Here is a 25,310-nt window from a genome sequence, read left to right on the forward strand (position 1 = left end):
ATGTATGGACGAGACATCACCGCAAATTGACTACACTCACCCCGATGAAGGACCAGTGGGAGGCTCATTTGCACAGGATATCGGCTAGATTATGGGTACCTAAAACAGCACCTTTTTCTGCCGTGAGGGAGTGCCGTTTCTGAACATCTTATGTCTCAGGGTGACGAGTGCAATTGTAGTACCGCTCAGAGTTTTTCAAGAATCCTGAGCGGCACTGCAGTGTAATGGGTACGGTGTATTAATTACCATCAGTTGAACGTCCTGCTCGTCTTGTCCCGTATTGGCATTGTAAAAAAGGACCTCCGAAAGGACCGAAACTATTCCGTACCAACACGGACAAACCGTGAATAAAGCCGTTTTAAGCAAATAAAATACACTTGATCACAGATTACGTATAGACTTCCAGAATACAGGCTACTACTACTACGCTCTTGATATCTTAAAGCTAGGCCACGCCTAGTCCAGCCTAAGCTGAACCCTATTCAATTTGTTTGACATATAAAAATGAGTTCAAATTACTTTGGATACTTTTCCATTTAGCTCATAAGATTTACTTTCTATAGCCATATTTGTGCAATTACTTGTCCTTATTCTAAACTAATTATCATGATTTTTGTATTGTTATGCCTTATATTCCTATTATAATATCTCCTGGACACACACAACAAAAATAGTAGAAAAATGTGTCACTAAAAACTTATCATATATTTTGACAAAAATACAGACAGGTTTATATGTACACGTATGTAAAATGAAAATGGTACGATGACTTACTATACTTAGACGATGATTTACTATACTTGGGAGACTATATAATATGATGAGGGTTATATGATATAGGAAATTAGGCAGTGCTTACCTCGTTATGAACCTAAATAGATATAGCACTAGTGTTAAAATTAATTTACTACCTACGGTAGGCAGTTTACAGATACCATGTACTAAGCAAGCAACGTTTCATACACTTATGTCGTAAAGTGGAACTAAAGAGCAACTACGACTATTTAGATCAACAGTGCCTACCTTGCTAGAAAACCAATGCACGCCCTTTATATGGTTAAGATAACCTTTTGAAAATCAGGGATTGCTATACAAACTATTATACTAAGATATAATACAACTACTATGGATACTATACAAAATATTAAACTATTACGAAATGTATTATTTAACCATCCCAGTTAATAGTTAATGAATTAAATAACACGTAAATGCCTTCCACTTGAAAATTATTCCATTCAACATTCGGCACTCGTCTACGATTTCCCAAGAGAGGCACTTGGCCGGAGTGTACGGCATCTACGTACCGGATGTAATAATAATGATATAACAATAAATGTTGGACGCTTAGTCCAACATATGACTGATGCATGCAGAAGAAACAGTGTTGGAGAGAGCATTCAACTCTGGCAACAGTAGCGTTCACATGCTTAGAAATAATATAATAAATTATTCAGGTTAAATAGGTTATTTTGATAATCTTGTATAAAAAATATGTATACTAGAATATATATATATATATGTCTACAGGTAAGAAGTAAAACTATTTTATGCCATATTGTTTTTTATTGGGTAGATTAGGCTTAACAAAGAAATTTTTTCCGAATTAAACTAAAGCAATTTTAGACATGCATTTAAATGAATCTTATTATTTTATCACCTTCAAACTAATTTAATATTCTTCACGGCACAATACTGAACTTAGACAAAGAAAAACAACATGGCGCGTAACTGAAATTCGTGACGACATTGCTATGAAATTTCTCTCATACGTCGTTAAAGAAGATTCAGTTCAATAATAATAAATTAATAGCTGTTTTTAATGATCTTTTCATCTGTCTTCTAAAATAATATTGTATAATTAAAAGTTTTTTACAAAACTGCATTATCTCTTGACTTGTAAACTAAATGAGAGCTAAAGTTTGAACGTCGCTTGAATGCACTTTAAAATTGTTTCAATTTAACGAGTAGCATTTCATTTTGTTTTAATAACCATCAAAAGCAGAAGTACCTTAGAGTACGAAATTCTTTTTTATATATTAATTAATAGTGCTCTTTATGAATATTCAGTAGGGATTAATGAAAATGGAAGTTTCGTTGGCAAAATTATTTCATCATTTATTTGTCTGTTTTTGTTAATGTTCTGTATATAAAAATAAATAAATAAATGTTGAACTATTTTGTAATATATTTACCACAATTTACCATTATACAATGTTTGTATTATAAGAATGTCACTGAAAGCCACGAAAGATTATCTTTCATTTTAAAACGATTTCATACAGAAAATTATTATTAAATCAAATCAAAATCGCTTTATTCATGTAGGCCATGGAAATGACACTTATGAATGTCAATTTTTTTTTTATTGAATCTACCACTACTTCGTGAAGGGTTGAGTTAATGAGAAGAAGTAAGCAAGAAAGTCATTGCCACTTTTTTAAATCAAGATTTACATTTTCATCGTTTTACAAATCATTTCAATTACAATATATGTAAAGTGATGCAACAAACATACTCAAACGTCAAATAGTCGATGCCTTACACGAGTAAGTCAAAAGAGTAAATGTAAATTAATACAAAACAAAAGTTATTGTGTACAGTAGCTGCATCATCCACACACACCGTAAACAAATAAAGGCATTTTGTGAGCATTTTTTAAAGCGATTATATAAAAATATATATTAACTTTTAAGAATCTGAAGCAGTTAGCAGAGTCCACATTTGAATTAAAACAAATGTGGTGTATTTCAGTATAATATTTAACTGCAGAAACTTTTCCCCAACTTCCGACTACTTATATCAATGAAAATACATACATAATATCATCAGTAAGTCTTTTTGCAACTAAACTGCTGTTTTTTATAAGATATGTGGCCATTCTTTTCCACTATGAGACGCAAAATTTATTCGTACTGCCGTCTGCACACCATAGCTGAAACAGTCTCTCAATAACCGGAGCATCCCCAACCAACCAAAAATCATCGAAATATTTTAATTAATTTATACAGCTCAAAACCAAAGTTCTCAACTCGCAGAAATTTCCCATCGAAAATATTGCCAAAAAAACATCATAATATCGTTCCTTCTATATAATATATACACTTGATACATTTTCAGAAAATTCACGATTTAATCTCAAATTAAAGCATGCCTTAATTTAATTGAGACCATAATGAATCCAACAATATTATAAAACTACCCGACAAACAGAAAACGTACTTCCAATCAGTGCCAAGGCTCGAATTTAACTTTAGACAAGTGGAACTTGTTGTCACCTCTTCAGCACGATCGTTTCAAACACTACTGACCGTAAATTTTTCCAATTTTAATGTCAAGCCTTTGGAAACAAGAGGCTTTTGAAATGTAAACAAAAAAGAACAGATTTTAACGTTCTCCGCGCTAACTTTAAAGTTAGATGTTACTTAAGTAACATCTAACTTTACTGTCTCATACTTTGTTAGAAAATTGCTTGAAGGATAACGATAAAAGATACAATGTAGCACATGTAATTATATAAAAGAAATTTAATGATTCTTATTTAGGAAATAGGTTTGTTTCACGTAAATTTGATGTACCTACATCATAATATAATTATTTTCGTTTGATAGTCTAGTCAACAAGTTTTAAGTTGATAAAGCATCTATATCTATCAAAATGGCGTCTAGAAAGATATATCGAAAGTATTATCACATAAAAATTGCAATTGTTATCAGTGCGACCATGGTGTAACTGCTGTACGGAAACCTATTTACGGCGTTGATGTAATCTCTACACATAAATAAGAGATATCCACCTATGTATTGATGTATCAGGATATCTCTGTATCCATAAGGTGTAGAAAGTTGTTAGGAATTTTACTTTCGCCAAGTAGAAGTAGCCCTACATCTGCTTATGGTAAGTAACAGTTGTTATGACGGGGCAACGTCTGTCGGGTCAGCTAGTTATAAATAATATATATAAGAAGAAATAGAATATAAGAAATAGAACTCCGGGAATAAGAAATTTTCCATTGAAACTCCTCAATTTTAAGGATCATTTATCCAAATTACTTAAATATTAATACTTTTTGACATATTAACGAAAAACTAAATTCTATCTTTTGCGAAATTACACTCGCATCATGTTAACGTCTGGCATTCTGCAACCGAGGGGTTTTGCGAGAAATTTTTTGCCTCGCATTTTGTGGAACAAATAAAAAGGCATAAAATGGAATTTATTTTCTCAAAATTGATTCCTTTAGATATATTTTTGATGTCATTTCTAATATACTAGACACTACTACCGCTTCGGAAACAAATGGCGCTATGATAGAGAAGAAGCCGCGCAAGAAACTCTCCCAACGTTTTTTTTTCGCTCTTTTTAATCAAATATACAATAATGTATTGTCATTGCTATGCTATAAAATAACTAAATTCCCCCATTGTCCCCTTTCATATAAAAAACCGGATGTATAACTCTACATTCCTTTCATCTGAAAACTAATAAGACATTTTCAAAATATACAACATTACCAATGTTAGAAGTACCTACCCCAATATTATATTGCTTCATATTAAACACGAGAACCCCTCCATCGAATCATTTAACGTTAATATCCACATTCCAGGCAGCGTCTATAAAATCACTATAAACATTGCACCCCGCAATATACTGTTAACTTTATAATATTAGCTCGCCGTACGATACGATACGTACACAAAAGGCTGGCATTTGACGTACACTTAACTGGAACGTGTTACCACACGGCTGTACATTCAGCCTCTATATACGAACCGATCGATTTGAACGACCCGGTCAGCGGGCAACGACGGCCAGGCCGCTATGAACTCGCAATCGATCCAATTTTCTTGCAGCTACTGATGTTATCTCTAAAATTAGTATATGAATTAATACTTAGATAATTTATGCGTCTAGATTACATAGGTTCTCAACGTGGGCGATAACGTCCTCTTGTGGGCGTTTGAGACTTTCGGGGGGGCAGTAGAAGACCCAGAGAAAATTAGGGGGCATTAAGATGGCGCAGATGGGGCGTGGGTAGATTAAAAAATTTTAGACTATCTAAAAAGGCAAAAAAATACACGAAAATACTCTAGAAAAAAACATATTCTCAAAGTGGGCGGTGAGCAAAATAAGGTTGAGAAACTATGGACTCTAGAAAGAGCCTAGAGACAACCAATGAAAAGAGCTTCTTGCCTCTAAAAACTGATGAAAACAGGCCACGTTTATCATTTTCTATGTGCGTGACAAGCTACGTCTTGCACTCGCGATTCGTCTCTTTGTGTCACTGTGCGTGCATTGTTCAAAATAGAGGAATAGTCCCCCTAAGAAATGCAGTATCTCAAAGATCACAGACAAACAAGCGATGTCTCTACACAACCCCAAGGAGTCGAGCCGTTTAAAGACTAGGTACTAGAACTCGGAGAATTCGCGCAAGTCTCTGTCTCTGTGGAAATTCTGGGGTATAACTGGGGTGCACCAGACCATTAATGATAGCAATATTCCGTATGTGGCCGTATCTTCGCCGTATACCACACTAGAACTTGGCCGAAGTAATATCTGTCTTTATTTATAGCCCCCAGCTTATTTATTATGAAATAGTGTACTCTTCATTAAGTAGTAATTCATTTATAATGTAAGTTATCAACTGACAAACAATATCTTTTGATAATAAGTACCCCCACCCTTAATCCAATTCAAGTATGTAACTCCTCAACTGATATTAACAATCTCAAGCTTTAAAGTGAACAGCACATAAACATCCTTGCATTTGTGAACAAGTCTGCATTTTCTTGGAATCTGCATCTTTCTTTTAATCTCACTTCTCAGGTATAAATATACCAAGTTTATTTGTGTGGCCGTAGATGCCCCGTCGGAATAAACTCGAATAACATAACGCATACACACTGAGAAATATTTGCTCAAAAGACGCGATTACCGCCTGAAGAACTCCCCAAAGTTGCCAGCATTCAACTCAATAAAAGGACTATCAAATTGCAATGAATAGTTATGTGATAAAAAATCAAACACAAAACCTGCTGTACACCCTACTACATACCTAGATCTGGCCACGGAGTGTCAATTATGAGACAACTATTTAGACAATATATAGTTGGTAAAATAATATAAGTACTTGTAAGTTAACATTTATAAAAGGCACATGAAGAAAGTGACTTCCCTTTAATAGAGACATTAAGAAATGTGTTAATGGACACATTCTTAGTTTAATCTATCTAGCAGTTTAAGTTAAAGTAGAATTACTTATTAGTCTAAGTTAAGACTAGATTGTAATGAAAGTGGGGCAACATAATAATAACTATATTATTATGTTCCCTAATTCAAATGAAAAAAAAAAAACTTGTAAGTAGTTTTGTTTTCTTATGTTGATAAAATTTTCGCAATACCTCTACTAATCTCGTTTATCTTTTGAGTTTTTTTCATGATTTAATTTATTCTGTTTTTATCACTTAGCGCATATATTGTATTAATGTAATTTAAAACTATGAAATATATTGAAATAAAGAAAAAGAGTAGCAAATTTTTTTTTGTAGGAATTTTTCATGAAAACTCAACTTTTCTGATCAAAAGTTGTGATGGTAGTTGGTTATTCATTTATTTAGGTTGCATTAAGGATTTATTGTTTGTATTTTGTCTGAATTAACAGTTCCGGTATTTTTGAAAATAATAAAATCAAATGAAAATTTATTCGTTTAAGTAAAAAATTACAATGAATGTCAAAGTTATAATCAATATTTTGCCATTATATTCAAAGATGTTGAACTTTACTGAGGAGGAGTTGCTAGAAACTCACCGCTACTCTTATTAATAAATATTAACAGCTTTAACTTTTTACAAATATTTTAAATACTATCTGCCAAAGTGTTGCAACAAAATTAAAAAAAATAAGTGAAAAAATAAAAAATGCACAAGTAAATCATACCTCCTATCCAGCCACTACAAGTAGCGACCATTAACCGAGCGTGACGCATGGACCAGCCATCACTTCCCCCGCCAATTTTATAAGGGAATGGAACGACCCGCCCCACAACAGCGTGATAAACTATGACATTGAAGCGGGCATAACGAAGCCTGCCACGAGAAGTCCAATTTTTACATATTGATATAGCTTCTTTAAGAACACGCTAAGAGAAAAAGAAAAAAAATGGACTAAAATAATAACAGACTGATATCCGAGAGATGGTAGTAGAAGAAAAGGGCGACAAACTAAACGGGAAGATGAAGTAAAAGAGAATCGCTGGGAAAAAATGGATCCAAATAGCGAAAGTAGGCGTGGAAATCTTTAGAGGAGGCCTTTGTCGAAAGACAAGCTGTTTAACTTAACATATAATTTGATTTCATTATATTTAGTTAAGCATCATTTATAATATTTGAGAAGTGCAATAAACGCTTATTTTATTTTATTATTGCTTTTTTTTAAAAATAACAAAGTACTATCTTCTCGCCTCAATAGGGCAATAACTGCCAACCCAAGCGCTGGCAGCTATTTCGGTCAACGGATCAGCCTAGCTATCCAACGTGGAAATGCTGCCAATATTCTTGGTATGCTTCACCGTGATGATAGTTTTAATTTAATGTAATCATTTTTCAAGATCATTAAGATTTAAAAATGTATTTGAAAAGTACTCGTACATTAAGTTTTATCGTAATAAGTATTCCTTCGAGCGTATGTCCGACACGCACTAGACTGCTTTATACTGTAGCTAACTTTCTATTAGTACTAATGATCACTTATATCTTCGCAGGCTATACAGTTCGCCAGCTAGAAAAAATGCAGAGAAAGATCAGAGCTTCACGGATCTGCGAGCTGTAAAGGGCCAATGACGAAACCCCGAAAGGTCAACGCGTGCTATTTTGTTATATCGATTGGCACTTGCTTGAAGGGATAAGGTCGAAAAACAAGAGTCACTGTTTTATTAACCTTCGCATTTGATAGAATATTTTCGATTCAAACCATAAGGGCGGTTGTTCACCTTATATAATAAGATGCTAAGCGTTTTGTCTAATCGATACCGCATGTCGCATCGTTATGCAATACTAGTATTATTTTGGCTTTTTACTGGTGAAAAGCTGGATAAAGTGCGTAAATGTCACCTAATGATAAATGATCACCTACGCTCATGTTCTCTTTCAGCATCAGAGGAATCGCAGGGGCGTTGCCGGCCTTTTCAGAAGAAAAGTGCTTTTTTTATGATACTCATGTCGTTTCTAGCCTGGTAAAATCGCGCAAAGAAGTTCATTTCACAGGTTTGTTGTATGTGGAAGAATTCCATGAAAACCGCACTGACTCCGTCAGACATGCATATGTTGAGAGTTATATTTAAGTTTAGCTGTATGTAGTATATTGGAATCAGGTCAAACAGCTCCTCGACCACTCGCCGTGACAAACTTATTAATTGCTGCGATCAAATCACTGATAAAGTTCAATCAGTATTATTTGACATAGAGCTGCAGAACTCAATTTAACTCGAACTCAATTGTTTATTCAATATTATTCATAATTAACTCTTTTTGATGCCAATATGATAAGCTTAGGTCCTTACCTATTTTTACCTTAAAATCACATTCATTAATAAAATAAATACAGTACCCCTTCGCGATCCGACCCCTAAGCTTCAACACCGTTGATTACAGAGCGAATTTGGCACGCGAATTTTACGCGCGCGAAAGTGTACTTACGCGTTTTATTTTACGTGTACCAAAAGAAGACTGATATTTAATATAATTTCAGTGAATATATCTCAAAGCTATCAAAACGCGCTATCAAATAAGATCATGTATGTCTATTAATTGTAAACTGTAACTCTTTACCAAGTTTATTTGTAAGACCTTCAATGTATATTGCCACTTTAATACGACAATTATAAAATAGCTGACTATTCAATTCCGAACGAATTGCTTTAGTCTACTACTTACTTATTTATGGTGTATGTGGATGATGCAGCTACTGTACTCAATAACTTTTGTATTAATTTACATTTACTTTTTTGACTAAGACATTGACTATTTGACGTTTGAGTGTGTTTGTTCCATCATTTTATATTTTACATATTATATTGTAATTGAAATGATTTGTAAATCGATGTAAATGTAAATCTTGATATAAAAGAGTGGCAATGAGTTTCTTGCTACTTCTTCTCATTAGCTCAACCCTTTACGAAGTAGCGGTAGATTCAATAAGATATTTTTTTTTTGACATTCATAAGTGTCCTTTCCGTGACCTACGTGAATAAACTGATTTTGATTTGATTTACTGTTGCCCGGCAACACGATACATCATATTGCACAATAAACGCCTATAACCGCCGATAAGGCTGATGGCTACGACTAGAAAGAAAATTATGATAAGTTAATCACAAACATCTACAAGGAATTTATTGATTCTCAGTTCTTTTACTCTGAAAAGCAACAAAAAACAAAGGCATTAATATCGACGACAGCAACGGGTAACATCCGAGCGTAATGAGAACCTTATTAAAGTAATTAAATAATATTGTTCTCGAGCGAAGTAACGTCAGCAATAAAATATGAATAAATAAAAGAGAGCAGAACTCGATACAAACAATAAAGCTAAACGTCGCGAAAGGTTCGAGGCGAGTTTGCTTTGCCGACATTACAGCCATCTAATGGACTATGTCTATATATACACATAACTATACCTAGGTATATATAAATTTGTTTTCTATTAAATGTATCCTTGCCTGACACCCATAGTACAGGCTCTGCCTGAACATGCCTAATTTAAATCTAAAATCAAATCTATAGGACATACGAAGTTAAGCTTCTGTGGCTTATAATAACTTTTTTATTAATACTTAAGTCACTAACGTACTTTTTCATGAAGAAGTGAAGTACATAGACAACAGAATTCAATGAAAATTAAAAATATATTTGACATTAAAAATATTTTTTAATATTGGCGGATTGAAACAAAATAATTTTATTATTATTATTTCGACATAGTAATATTATGAATCTCAAATTTATGCGTTGACTCCTGTACTATCGATTTTCCGTGAGATGGATAGAAATGTAAATACAACGAGGGTAAGTACTTCGATTGCTACAAACCGCAGGACAGCGGCCGGCAACTTAATATAATAAAATTCACACACTTTGTTAAAAGCCTCAGGAGCTAATCTTCGTCCTGTAACCGTTTAACACCACTCCCACTCACATCACAAATCACACACCTGCAATAACAATACACACAAATAGTCACACACTTATACACATACATTCACACATAGGGCAAAGTCTCTTTAAACCTAGAGTCCATTGGACTAACAGATATATTAGAACGTTAGTGATCTTCTCTCCATCCAGCCTAGCGAGCAGTTGGTCCGAGGTTCGAGTCTCTTTCTGAGAGACCCCGCGCCTGTGAGCTACATTTTCAGCTTATAAGGCCCACGCCAGGCTTCGCCGTAAAAGCCTTTTAGGGTCAACACAGAGGAGGTTTTTAGTCGGTAGGGGGTGTTTACACCCATGCCCGAAATATTCGCCCCGATTCGGGGTCTTCAATACGTCAATGTATTTTCCTCCTCACCAAAAAAAAATTTCGATTGTTATAAAAAGGCTATTTCATACTATAACTTCTAATATTATATATTAACACATAAAAAGTAAGAAACTTATTGCGAATATTGGTAACGGTATCAGTATTCGATAAAATATAATTTCATGTTCTTATTTGTATGATTTTGTATCTAATTACCAAAATGAAAAGCTACTCAAGTAATTACCCTATTTTAATTCAAAGGCCGTTCTGAACAGATGCTTCCATTTTCAAAGATAAATCTTTTGACACGAGACAGCAGCATCGGTATTGAACGCGTTATTAATTAAGCCACAAATGCCTGTATTTCAACCTTAACACACCTGCAGACATCGGTGACCTAGTTCGAGCAGTGGCAACCGCAACATTGCGAACTGGAAAAACAACAGAAATCACGGAATCTGCATTCTTTAATTAAAGGCCTACCTAGTTGGATAGAACCTCAACTTCGGCTGCTTTTCCTGCTGTTATTGAAAGTTATCCTCATTTTTAATAAAAGTTGAATGCGTCGTCCTTAGTAAACATTTAAAGCGTGTATATTTTAGCATAAAAATGTCGCATCTTCATTATTTTAATTGGACGTATGCGAGCAATGGCAATAACAGGTTTGTCATACTGACCTACATTTGACGACAAAGCAGAAAGCTTGTGGTTGTAAATGTTTTATTTCAACACACTATGACGAATTACTTTTTAATGTTTTCAGGTAAACACGCAACTTTTCTAAAATGCCGTGTCTTTGGCTAAATGCACAAAGTTGTGAATACAATTTGTCCCAGTTCCAACAACAGCAACATATAAGCTCAGTTATATTTGAGCCTAAAATTTATTACATTAAGGTTTTAGTCGTCATTTTTTCCACATATCTTTCGTCTTCTTCTTCGCGTGCCTCTCCGACTAGCTAAGGTTGGCGGTCAGCTTTGTAGTTTAAATTTTTTGTCCTTCGCGAGACGAAATAGTTCTGCCGCACTCGCGATGACTATCCACTCTCGGATGTTGAGCCATGAATTTTTTCTGCGATCTACGCCTCTTCTTCCGGCAACTTTTCCCATCATGATGAGTGGTAGGAGTTCGTACCTCTCGTGCCTAAGCACGTGCCCCAAATATGCGACTTTCCTCATCTTGATAGTTTGCATGAATTCGCGTGTATGATTGACGCGGCGCAGAATTTCCATTTTGTGACCTTGTGGGCCCAAGTTATGGCCAACATACGTCTATGTGCCCACATTTCAAAAGCTTCTATACGTTAGAAAATTAAACGCTAAAAAACGTTATAGATAAACGTAGAGAAGCTTTTTTTACCACATATGACTAATTGGAATTTGAACCTGCGCCTACAGAGGCAGGCCATCTGGTGTATTAGCCCAACAGATGTACCTAGCTAAGCATACTATCTACTAGTTTTTTATCAGCTTCACCTGTTAAATACATGCATACATTATACATACATACATTACATACATGTTTGTTTGTAACCGACTCATTTGGGCGCTTTTTTGATTCACTTTAAACGATCAGATTTCGTTCAAACATTGTAGATTTATCGTGGACCAATGACAAAACATTAATTTGATAAAATTATTCCATTTTTCAATTCAATAAGATTTTTGTTAACTTATAACTATAACTTTCATCTTTTTCATTTTAAATTTCTTTTCTATTTTGTTTGATTACATCGAGTTTCATAACCGATATTTGAATGAATTTGAACGAGTCTAATTATTTCAAACTAATCAAACTACTGTTTGAAGAACATTTCCTCGTCTACTCAGTTAACTAATAGCCTGAGATATTGATTATAAAAAGCAGGTCGAGTTATCTAATTATTTGTTAGAAACGTTAATCTCAACTGTTAATATTAACGGTTATTACATTAATTCTAACATTATTATTTATTAGTATTGATATTATACTACTATTGATATTATATTACTATATGGTGCCGAAACATGGACAGTCAAAGAACGAGAGAGACAAAGGATTGACTCACTAGAAATGTGGTGTTGGAGACGAATGCTACGAGTATCTTGGACACAACGCCGCACAAACGTCTCGATACTTGAAGAGCTCAAGGTGAAAGAAAGGCTTTCATCTATAGTCTGAGCCCGTATCCTCAGATACTTCGGACATATCACGCGACGTGGAGAGCATGCCATAGAGAGACTTGTTGTTCAGGGAAGGGTCAACGGCAGTAGGTCAAGAGGACGCTCCCCCATGCGCTGGACAGACCAGATCAAAGCCCTAACCAATACTCCCCTCAACACATGTGCCAGAGAAGCAACAGCCAGGGATAACTGGCGTAGAATCGTTCGTCATTCGACGTGACCACGACTGCTCTGTCAAGAGTAATCCGACGAAGAAGAAGAATTGATATTAATAAATTGAGTTTAATAAGTGATAACCTACCAAGTCCTTTTTTCTACTATAAAAATAAGTCAGCTACAATATTGTAAAAGATTTTTGATATAACTGAGTCGTAAATATGTCCTGAAATTGGACCCTTTTACCCGACATGTGTATATTTACATATTACCTATGTTATTTACATAGGGTTACGGCGCCTCTCAACGATATTACATCGGCTATTTCCATTCATGTAGGTATATAGGAGATACCACAGCTATTCATACTTATGTTAATAAAGACAGTAATAAGATCTCTTTAAAATAATAATAAAAATAAAAGCAATAATAATTGTTTAATCTAAAGTTTGCCGCAGTATTATCAATTTTGTCACCCCACTTTAAGGTAATTTTGACACGAGTTATTTGAGTTTATGGGTTGGTGAGTAAATAAAATACAACAGTTTCTACTGTGAAAAATTCAATTATCAATACATTAATACTTTGTTCCATGAATAGGAAGCTATTGTGTTATTTCCAGTGATAGCTTAATTATACCAAAAAACACTATAATAATTTATACGTGTAGATATATTGTGACAGCTATGAATACGTCAAAAAAAAGCGTCGAGATATTAATCTCTATTTTCAGCAACGCACACACACTAAAACAAAATGTGATACGTATCGGAAGTGTAAGAAGGAGCTTCTTACGCACATTAAAGCAATAAACCTGGCATGTCATGCGTTGACAAACAGCAAGAGGTCTCTTCATAGACATATAAATAATCTAAGCAAATAATAAATTTTAATTAAAAATGTAGCACGGTACGGTTTGACTCGCTATTTGCCATTAGTTTATATTCATTTTAGTACTACCATAAATAGATTTTTCTACTACTTATGTTATACAATTTACACTAACAATATATGACAGCGATAGCCCTCCACAATTATACAAGTTTTTAAATATACTTATGTTAAGACTTTAAAGCAAGAGCCAAATGTCTAAGACTTTATTCATTAAATGATCTGCCATATTCGGGTATCATATTATCAACAATGAAATAAAATTCTCATTCAGTGAAATATTTTATCTTCAATTGAATTGTTCGTGATAATTTAATTAAATTTACATTTCCTCAATTTAAAAACATAAATCTTAATTAATATAAATCCAGTGTCCTGATGTTTGTTTACACTGAACTCCTAATAGAACAGATTTTATTGGGGATTACTTAATGGAGTGCAGTTTAGTCAAACTTGAGAGATAGGATAGTTTTTATTTCAATTAGCTATATAACATCATTGTTTGGGAAACATAATTATTTCTATTTCCAATATTTGTTTTATACGGACATATTTTCTGTGAGAGAATTTATTGACGCACGGTTTCACAGTTCTGCTGTGAAATAATTTCATAATAATAACAGTATTTTATTTATTATGTACAGAACTACGTGAGTCGGGTCAGCTAGTATTTTATAAAATTCTTTCTTTTATTGAAATCAATGAATTTTTACAAAAAACTAAACACAATGCAAAATTATAAACCGAAATATAACAATATATTTAAAATCAATAGAATTGGATCTAAAGACAGACTTATATAAAGTTAAATAGATTGATAAAAAAAAAATTGGCAAAAAAACAACTGAATTCAAAAACACTATTGCAAAACAATAGATATGATGTTTACTAAAAAGCATAAAAGTTATTGCGTATTTTTATACAATCTAATTAATTAATCTAGTTCTATTTACGATTAGTGTTATTCTTGGAATCGGTGGCCTTCCGCCGAGACTCGCTCTCGCCTCTCACCTCCTCGTTACCAAACCTTACCGAACTATCGTTGAAGTATATTCTTTCCAATAAAAAAAGGAATCATCGACATCGGTTGGCGCGATATTGAGTTATGTGTAAATTTATCATCCACTATGCTATACGTATGTATAGCCAATTTTAGACTTTTATGGTTTTTGCATGGATTCCATTGTCAGATATGGACCAAATTACAATGGGACCACGCGGGAAGCACCAGCTTTCAAATAAAAAAAAATGATCAAAATCGGTTCACCCAGTCGAAAGTTTTGAGGTAACAAACATAAAAAAAAAAAACAAAAAAAAGAACACCGACGAATTGCGAACTCCTCCTTTTTCGAAGTCGGTTAAAAAAACACGTTTGTGTGATGCCAAAGCAATTGAAATGTTTATTTGTTGTGCCTTCCGTGGGTAAATCAACAGTTGAAATTGAACAACTCTTCAGTCACACGAAAAACACTAAAAGCAACTTGACAAAGAGAATATATATCCAAGGTCAAATGTTGTAAAACTGACCGTTTCATTTTCAGCAGTATTTTTGTAATACAAAAGCTGCAATTGTTTGAGGCTTGCGTGACGCTGTGATTAACATGAGATATGCTATACTTTAAATAAAAACCTAAAAGTTTTACGTAGAAATAGTCATACATGCTACGCCATATTAATTATGCTTAATGTATTTGTAATTATTTCTCGTCAGCGCAGTTGTATTTTACTTCATCAATTAAAAATGAACATACATTTTAAATAGAAGTAGCGCATGAGAGTGTAGAGTTGGTTTTTTTTTATGGAATATGAGGACAAACGAGCGTACGGGTCACCTGGTGTTAAGTGATCACCGCCGCCCACATTCTCTTGTAACACCAGAGGAATCACAAGAGCGTTTAAGGAAGGTGTACGCGCTTTTTTTGAAGGTACCCATGTCGTAAGGTTAAGAATGATAGGGTGCTGTGGCGGGGAAGGTCGCATAGGATATCTTGTAAGACTTATAAGTGCTTGTAAATCGTACTTTTTACCGTATTCTCTATATATTATAACGCTCAATGAAAATCTCCAACTACAACGGTTGTGCAGTAGTGAATCGAACAGCAAGCAGATCGAATGCCGATAATGTTACCGGATTGGATACACAACCAGAAGGGCTTCTCTGCAGAAACAAAGGCTGTTGGGAAGACATGGCATGTCATGAAACGCGTAATTATAACCCAACTGCGGAGCACAACTATATGAGTAAACTAAATGCTACAGAGACTAAGCTTCATACAATACCACGCGCATTGGTTGCACTACTACAATGATGAGTTTATAATGTTAATGCGGACACTTAACTATAACTTTTGTATGAAATCTTGTAACTAGGGTTAATTAATATCGATGAAACCCAACTAAAAAGCAATTTTTTTTTAAATTTATCTTAACTTTTTGAGACAACTCTACCAAAATGGGTAACAATTAGGCTGGTCTTAACAAGCTTAGTCTCTGTACCGTTTATTTACTTGTGGCAAAACGAACGCTCTGTGCCCAATTTAGTAATTTTGTTTCGGATTAGTTGTTCGGATCAATGAACAGACATCAAAATGCGAATAAGATCCACCTTTATAGTTATTTATCATACTGCTCGTTTTTGCCTTTTTGCCCCTCATATATACTTTGGTGTTGTGATATATGGAATTGTAATGGCTCTTTTGTCATTAACCTGATAAAAAGGCTTCACAGTTAAGTTACTACAGACAATATTATTCAAAATTGCTTTTCAAACATCATAAATTGTTTTTTTTCTAAAATTCATGGTGTCAGTCCTCTCTTACCAATCGTTCCGAATATAATCGGCATAGGTATTCACTATATCATAACACGAGACATTACACGGCTCAAGAAACCATTTTAAATCTACAGGATCTACAGGTCTCCAGAGTTCTACCTGAGGTATAAATGACTTAAACCCTTGTGTGTAAATAATGAAATTCCTTCGAATTAGTAAAAGTATTTAACACTCACAAAAATATGTTTGAGTTTTTCAGTACAGAAACGGATATCTCAAACTATAACCCGAATAATTCTTCTTCTATATAAGGTAAAAATGAAACGTCTTCATTCAATTAAAGGCAATTCTAATACAAAGTTATTTCTTTTAACCGCTCTAACTATGGAAAACAAAATAAACTTGTATATTAGAATTGTAAAACTCTTAGAATGTAGCGCGAACCACTCGAAGTCTTATCACAAGGCCTTTATATCTCTTTGATATAGAAGATTCATACAAAAGAAACGATTTGAATATTATCAGCTGTCTGAGTCGCTCTTTAGATTCCCTGTGGCGTTTGAAAGCCTCGAATCTTCAAGGCAAGCCGAGTACTCTTGAAATCAGTTAAACTTGATGTTAAAGCTATATTTTTTTGTTGTAGGGAGGGAGGCGAAGTATAAGATCACCTGGTGTTATGTAATTACCGCAAAACTCACTTACAACACACGATATTTAAGTTTCAATACATTAACTTGTTTCAAAAGAATACGCATCATTAGGTGTGTTTGAGAAGATGACATAGGAAGGGTTAGGTATATACTGAACAAATTTATTGCGTAAATGTTCATAGAAGATTACTTCTACCCTTTTGCCCTAATGGGCAAGGGTCAATCTAGATACCGTAAAAGAGATTTATAAAAGAAGATAGACTGCACAAATTTATTGAGTGATTGATATTCTTAATTATTTATATACAAGTGTTGGGATAGGTCGACAAAGGTAATATAGAGAAGATGTGAATAGATTGCACTAATTTATTGCACGAATGTATATAGAAGTGTTGGGACCGGTCGACCAAGGTAATGTAGTTGTATCAAAGCAGATAGATTGCACAAATTTATATAGTAGAGTATGAACTGTGGTGATCATATACCATGAGGTGACCCTTATCCTCGTTTGCCCTCCGCTTTCATATTTTTTTTTTTAATGTGAGCCCGATTTTTTACACATTTCATTTAGTTAAATATTGCAGGAAGTAATAATTTAACGATGGTCGAAATATAAGAATGATATATCGTTTTAAATTGCGAAGTCGATACTTAATTCAGTTTATTTATCCGAATATACTTTTCTACGCATTTAAGTGATTCTCATGTTATATCTACCAGTCGTGATTGAGTTCTGAACAAAATATCTACAAGTCTGACTACTTATTCGTATAAGTTTAAATTATATACTTCCTTGTATACAACATAAACGCCACATAATATCTATATCATTGTTATACAATAATAAACTGTATTTGGGCTAAAGAGTCTGGCAGTATTCGCATTTCCGGTGCAATTCCACATGGTATAAGCCAAGTATTACGTCACTTGTGTGAAATAAGATATTAGGCATATATAGTCATATATATGATTTACATTCACATATAATTCATCTAAAGTGGTAATATATCGTGTTAGTATGCATATTTTGCCAAATATTTGAGAAGTTTAATTCTACAATCTTAGATAATTTCTACGTCTAGGTAGACTACCAGTGGGATGCTCCTTTGCACAGGATGCCGCCTAGATTATGGGTACCACAACGGCGCCTATTTCTGCCGTGAAGCAGTAATTTGTAAGCATTACTGTGTTTCGATCTGAAGGGCGCCGTAGCTAATGAAAATACTGGGCAAATGAGACTGAACATCTTATGTCTCAAGGTGACAAGCGCAGTTGTAGTGCCGCTCAGAATTTTTGGGGTTTTTCAAGAATCCTGAGCGACACTGCATTGTTATGGGCAGAGCGTATCAATTACCATCAGCTGAACGTTCTGCTCGTCTCGTCCCTTATTTTCATAATAAAAAGACTGTGACAGCTAAACACGTCGAAAAAAATAGGCGTTATCTGTTAAACTCTATTTACAGCAACTCACACTTACACTTATCGCGAGTGTAAGAGTTTGATTATGGTGCGAAAGATACTATCGCGAACATGTAGCAAGAACATTTTGTTTGAGCAAATGAATTGTAATTATTTAATAAAAAATGATTAAAACGTCAAGTTAGTTACCCAATATTATTACTTTAAGGGCTGATATACGACACTCCATACTTTTTAAGTTCGGATAAGCTGTTATTTGGAAATTTTTTTCACTGAACACTTTGTCATTGCGTGGCGTTGTATTCAAAGCGCGGTCGAAACACAACTAAACGAAAACTCTACCTAATAGAGGTGCAGACAATTTTTGAAAGTGATTATAAGTCTAGTTGCTTATTGTACGTCAATGTATTGTGCCCATTTTTAGATAGGCCATTTTATGTTGCACAGAATATGTACCATAACGGCGTATTTTACAGCTATCAAGTAGTAATGTGCACGAATAAGACGTTCACCTTATAAGTACAATAAGTCATTTTTTTGAATAAATTTTTTTAGTTCAATTTATCACTTAACGCGGGCAAAACAAAATATATTTAATTCTCTCTAGCAAATGTATAAAAGTATCAAAATATTAAATGGGGAACCTTTAAAACTTGTAGACTTCGTTTCTAGGAATAGTATTAGATGAGAAACTACGATGGGTCGCTCCTATTGAGGTAATTTCTAATAAACTCAGTGCTGCTCTCTAATAAAATTTTGCCATCAGAATAATTAATAATCTTACTGATACTTACACAGCGAGATTGGTTTCTTTCACTTATTTCCATAGCATTATGTCATATGGGATTTTGCTATGGGGGAAAGCAGCTGATATCGAAACAATATTCGATTTGCAAAAAAAGGGCGATTAGGGTCATCTATAATCTGAATTCTAGAGAATCCCTCAGAGAGATATTTATCTATTAATGCAGTGTTGCTCAGGGTTCTTGATTAAACTAAAACTATGCGACATCACAATTACGCTCGTCTCTATGAGATATAAGATGTTGTCTCATTAACCCAGTAATTTCACTAACTACGAGGCCCTTCGAACCGAAACACAATAGTACTTGAACATTACTGCCTTGCTCGATGTAGGTAAACCTCTGTTCATAACAATGATCCCGATCGAGATTATATTATATACTTTGAACACGGCGTGTTCACAATGAAAGTCTAAGACGATTATACTTTACGGCGTTGATAGGATCGTTTGTTTTTCTTTCGAAATTTATTTACTAATCATACGAAACGCCACTACGTACAGAACAGATTGGAAATATATTTATTTACTACTAGCTGACCCAGCAAACGTTGTATTGCCATATAAAGTCATAAGAAATAATCAACGATCAACAAAAAAGGCACATAAATTGAAATTTCACTATCACAACGGATAACCCAAGTAAAGAAAGTTCTCGCACACGTTGCAGTAATCGTCACCCACAAAGATAGAAGGATGCACTCTTTGTCAAAGCTATCAATCGACATAGAAGACGACATATTGGTTGTCAAATGACAAATATTATGATAAAGTTCGGAAATTTAATTTTTGACAAAACTTATGATTTATTAATCTATATAAGAATAATCTGATAGATATTTAATAACTGTAGTTATTCTACCAACTATAGTTAGCTAAAATTAAGTCCTAAGAGTTAGAAAGACATATAGATTCTAATTAGTTATTTATTTTAAACTATTCTTTCAAATTGATTTCTGAACGACGAGGACACATCAAAGGAAGAACAAAATTTTTGTGTATATTTATTTATTTCCGAGTATTTTCATATTTATTCCCCTTTTAAACCTTCCCTGGCCTTCCACCAATAATTCAAGACCAAAATTAGCCAAATCGGTCCGGCCGTTTTCGAGTTTTAGCGAGACTAACGAACAGCAATTCATTTTTATGTATATATAGATATGGAGTGACAATAACATAACATATTGCAACAACACTTGGTAAACGTCATAAAGCTACATCAGTTCGTAAAGGGGCTTTGACATAGGGAGAAGAACTGATAAGAAACTGCCAGCCCATCTTTTAAATCATAGAACAACATACTATAACACTTAATAACAAAATTATAAAATTTTTAGGTGGCCTGCGAAGAGCCATACAAGAACAATGCATCATTAAAAGGCGAAAGATTTAAAAGCATAGATCTAAAGCACATATGAAAATACTGCAAATGTTTATTTGCGACGTTTGCCCATATGCAGATCTAATGCCAAAAAAGAACTGAATTGACTACACAATCCGAAGGGAGTGTTATCAACTACGTCGACAAGCCATGGAAAGAAATATAAAAGCTCAAAAAGAAACTAGTCAACTCAAACTACCAGAATCGCGGAGAACTATGGCCGCATCGTAATACCTTTTGTTCTATCTTTAGCGAATAGAATGGTGTAAATTAAATGCCCAGATACTTAATAAATTAATATAATTCAAAAAAGGATTTGAATTGTACAATGATCGTAGGTGAAGTGACATGAGTAGACAGATTTGTATGAAGAATCTTCCAAGCGCCTGATGCGGGTGACGGCAATGTTCCCGCGATGGTGTTTTGGCGTAATATTTATGCAGGCGTTAAGTCTGAACACCTTTAGATAATTTATATGTCTCTTGTTATTAGACAACCGATGAAAATAGGCCCGGGTTTGTACTAATAATGATATAATTAATTTGAATATATGCTAAAGCCAAACAGCTAGTCGAACTATCACAAGCTACATTTTAATCAAAATGTATTATTATTTATTTGCTTACCTACAAATATAGATATAACCTTTTGCATTTAGGCAACGCATTACAACAGGACGGGTTTATTACTTTATTGGGCGTGACAAGCTACGATTTCCACTCGCGATTTGCATGAGACTTTGTGTTAGTGTGCGTGCATTGCCCAAAATAGAGGTTTAACTATAAACTCAATTATTTTGAACGTTTTCATACCTGCCATAGTCTATCTAACCATATAAAAGATCTAAGATAATACGTTATCTTACAAGTATATGCTTATACAATCTTAAACTCTTTATTACCAGAAAATAAACACTTCAATAACATATTCTAGTAAATATTTTTAGAATATAAGATAAAAGCGTCGGGCAAAGCCCTCTGCAGTTCTCACGGACTGCATTGCTTAAATTATTATAAGAATCTTCTTACAAGCTGTTAAATATTTATGGAGAGAGGGGAAAAGTGGCATAAAAAGCACTTTAATTTGCATCACTATGGATGCTTCGAATGACTTTAACTAGAGGACACTAAGAGATATTTTATGATTAGCATTAAACGAGAAAATAGAAGACCTCAATTAGATAATACATACATATGCAGAATTACAGAAACCGCTAATGTGATTGTACCTACTACTAGTCTTATACATTTATTATATATATAATATTACATTTATTATATATATAATAAATGTATATATATATATATATATATGAAAATAAAAGACGAGATGAGCAGGACGTTCAGCTGATGGTAATTGATACGCCCTACCCATTAAAATGCAGTGCCGCTCAGAATTCTTGAAAAACCCAAAAATTCAGAACGGCACTACAATTGCGCTTGTCACCTTGAGACATAAGATGTTAAGTCTCATTTGCACATTACTGCTTCACGGCAGAAATAGGCGCCGTTGTGATACCCATAATCTAGCCGGCTTCCTGTGCAAAGGTAATATTGCTTCTTCATCCTCAAATTCAATATTATATTATTATACTTCACAATACATAATATGAGAGACCAGTGCTGAAGCCTTTGAAAATGATAGAAAGTGAAAAAAAATAGTAAGATAAAACCCATTGAAAAAGGAAGAGAGGATATCAAACATAAAAGGAAAAATATATTACGTGCGATCTGAGGCCCTCCGTCCTCAGAACGTAACATACGTTTATCGAGTAATTAAAGTGTTAATTTTAATAAATAGCTCAAAAATAGCTATTGTACATGTAAAAATATCGGATTTGTGTTTTTTCGTTTCTTTGCATTTTCTGACAACATTTACCATATTAATGTATATTTTTTACACCATTAAAAAGTAGAGATTTTAACGAACAAAAAGCCCACCGAAAATTTTGAAAAAACTGATATTGTGACGTGAGAATTTTCGAATGAAAATAAGGGATCTTTTTCGATATATAGTCAAAATAAGGTAAATAATAAAAAATTCAAATAAAAATTATACAGTGTATCTGGGATATAAAAAGGTAACTTTTCAAAATTTCGTAGAAATGTTTTTTTTTTGTAAAAATCCAAAAACCTAGTTATTTCAATTTTTCACTTATATTCTTATATTTTGAAGATATGTGAAAAGAGTGCAAAAAAAAAGGTTGTAAATCTTTTTATTACCTACAACATTGCTATTTAACTTTTTTCCATACGACTTGTTGTTTCGCAGGAAATCGATATAAACCGATTTTTACCATTTAACACCCTTCCTTTTCTACTTCCCGACCTCAGATCACCCGTAATTTATTTTCCTTTCATTTTTATTATATTCTTCCTTTTCCAATGGGTTCTATCCTACTATTTTTATTTTTTTGGTATATACCTTCGTCAAATAACGTGCAAATATTAACCTGCAGGCTGCATTCTATACCAAACAAAATGTTAATTTATTATATTACTCTATATAAGATCGATAAGTATTTAACTAAACTGCTGTTCTAATAAAGTATAATATGGCAATTATTTTATTAGTTCAGTAGACATATGACTGATAAAATACTTACCTACAAGTGCCTAAACTCCACTGAAGGAATAGGGTTGTCATGTTATTTTCTAACCGACTAAAAAGGAGGAGATTCTCAATTGGACTGTATTTTTGGAACGATGTTCCTAATGGGGCGTTGCGAAGCGTAGAAAAGTAAAAAACGTAAGTTTCTACTGTAATATTATAATAGTCTACATGATGACTGTAATGTAATATTTCATTTTATATAAACAACATTTTATTGAATGCTTTTCTTGGAACATTTTTTTTTCTTGTTGAAATATTTTATTAGAAATATTGAGAAACTTTGGAATATATGTTTTTAGTCTTTTTCCGTTGAAGTTTCACTTCTACCACAGTCTTAAGAAACTCTTCTCTACAGTCATCCCACTAACATGTCTAGACGGAGCAATTACATATCGTTTTCGTGAGTGTCAATTATGAACAATTAAAATCTATTTCGATATACAAGATACACAATTGGGAATAGAACGATGTAGAATCGATAAACTATCGTTGTTTGAAACTGGTATTGATAATGGCCCGCTCCTGGGAAATCTGCTGTTAAAAGTGCAGATATTTTATATCTAGGTCTTACAAAACTATCGAATCGATATCGAAGCAACCATTCCCAAGTGTCAAATTATTTTAAATTTACTAAGTTCTCATGATAATTCCCGACTATATTTTTCTTCGATTCATTTAGACTATTTTATTGGCCATAAACATTTATAAACTAAGTAACAGATACTTTTTGTTTTGCTACGTACTTAATGTAATTATTTTTAAAAAACATTTCCTTGGGTCGGAGTTTTGTCAGTCATGAATTAGTTTCGGCATTAAACAATTTAAAAATCATAATAATAACTAGCATAACACTATTAATACTTTTGTTGAAATAAAGTACTAATTGATAATTTTTATTCAATTAGATTTATAATAATTCTTTTGAATCGTCAATTAAATTTTTATCACAATTACCGATTCCTAATAATGCTTATGTTAAGAAGAATCTACAAAACAATCGACAAAAGCTCTTTTAAAAAATAGTACTATTATCAAATAATTAATTACAATAATTTACATAAAAGTCAAAACAGTTAAAAACTAAAAAACACTTATCATGTACATACTTAGAAAGAGATATATTTAACAATAAAGGACGGCAACGCTTCTGTGATGCCTCTGGTGTTGCAAGAGAATGTGAGCGGCGGTGATCACTTAACAGTTAACATCAGGTGACCGTACATTCGTTCGTCCCCCTCTTCTTAAAATGACCTTAAAATCAATATAAAACTAACTCGGCAATGTACTTTTCTTCAAACATCACGGTAAGATAGTATTTTCTTTGATTAACGCGAGTGTTACACATTTAAATAAAACACTTCTAAAGGATTAAAACGCGTGTATCTAACACCTGGGATCCAATAATCTCTAAATTAAAACCCATAACTACACATACCAAAAAAGAAGAGGACACTGTCAGTAAATTTTGCCAAAAACCATCTGTGTACAGCAAATACCACCTCCGAGGAAATAAATGGCGCTAAACTTCATAATGACAACTATGACAAATACTATCTTTGACTCATTTCGTCTGCAGTCCCCCTGAAAAAGGAATCTGGAAAGGTCTTGAAACGTCGGGTTAACTAAAATAAAAATGTAACTTTTACGCAAACGTCTAATGTAAAACCGTTACAATTACACGCGTTTTAATCCTTTAAAAGTATTTAATTAAAATCACGTTAGGACCTCACAGACACAGCAATGTATTACTTTTTAACTTTATTGAGTTTAAGATTTTATGACGATACGTCACTCGAACGGTTTGCTCAGTTGGCAGAGCACTGGCACGGAACGCCAGACGTTTGAGTCCCGCATCGTTCATAAAATTTTGTTTTCAAATTTTATTTCTGAATAATTTATTAATGCATAGTCAGACATAGATATAAATCATGTGCATGGCATATCAGA

General features: G+C 33.5%; 1 protein-coding gene across 1 annotated transcript in view; it reads right to left on the bottom strand.

The window, feature by feature from the left end:
• Nucleotides 1-25,310, bottom strand: part of LOC126973091 (phosphomevalonate kinase) — a 77,121-nt gene that overhangs the window by 32,530 nt on the left and 19,281 nt on the right. The gene's annotated exons all lie outside the window — the stretch shown is intronic.

The sequence above is a fragment of the Leptidea sinapis genome, chromosome 28 (genome assembly GCF_905404315.1).
Source record: "Leptidea sinapis chromosome 28, ilLepSina1.1, whole genome shotgun sequence".
Taxonomy (NCBI): Eukaryota; Metazoa; Arthropoda; class Insecta; order Lepidoptera; family Pieridae; genus Leptidea; species Leptidea sinapis.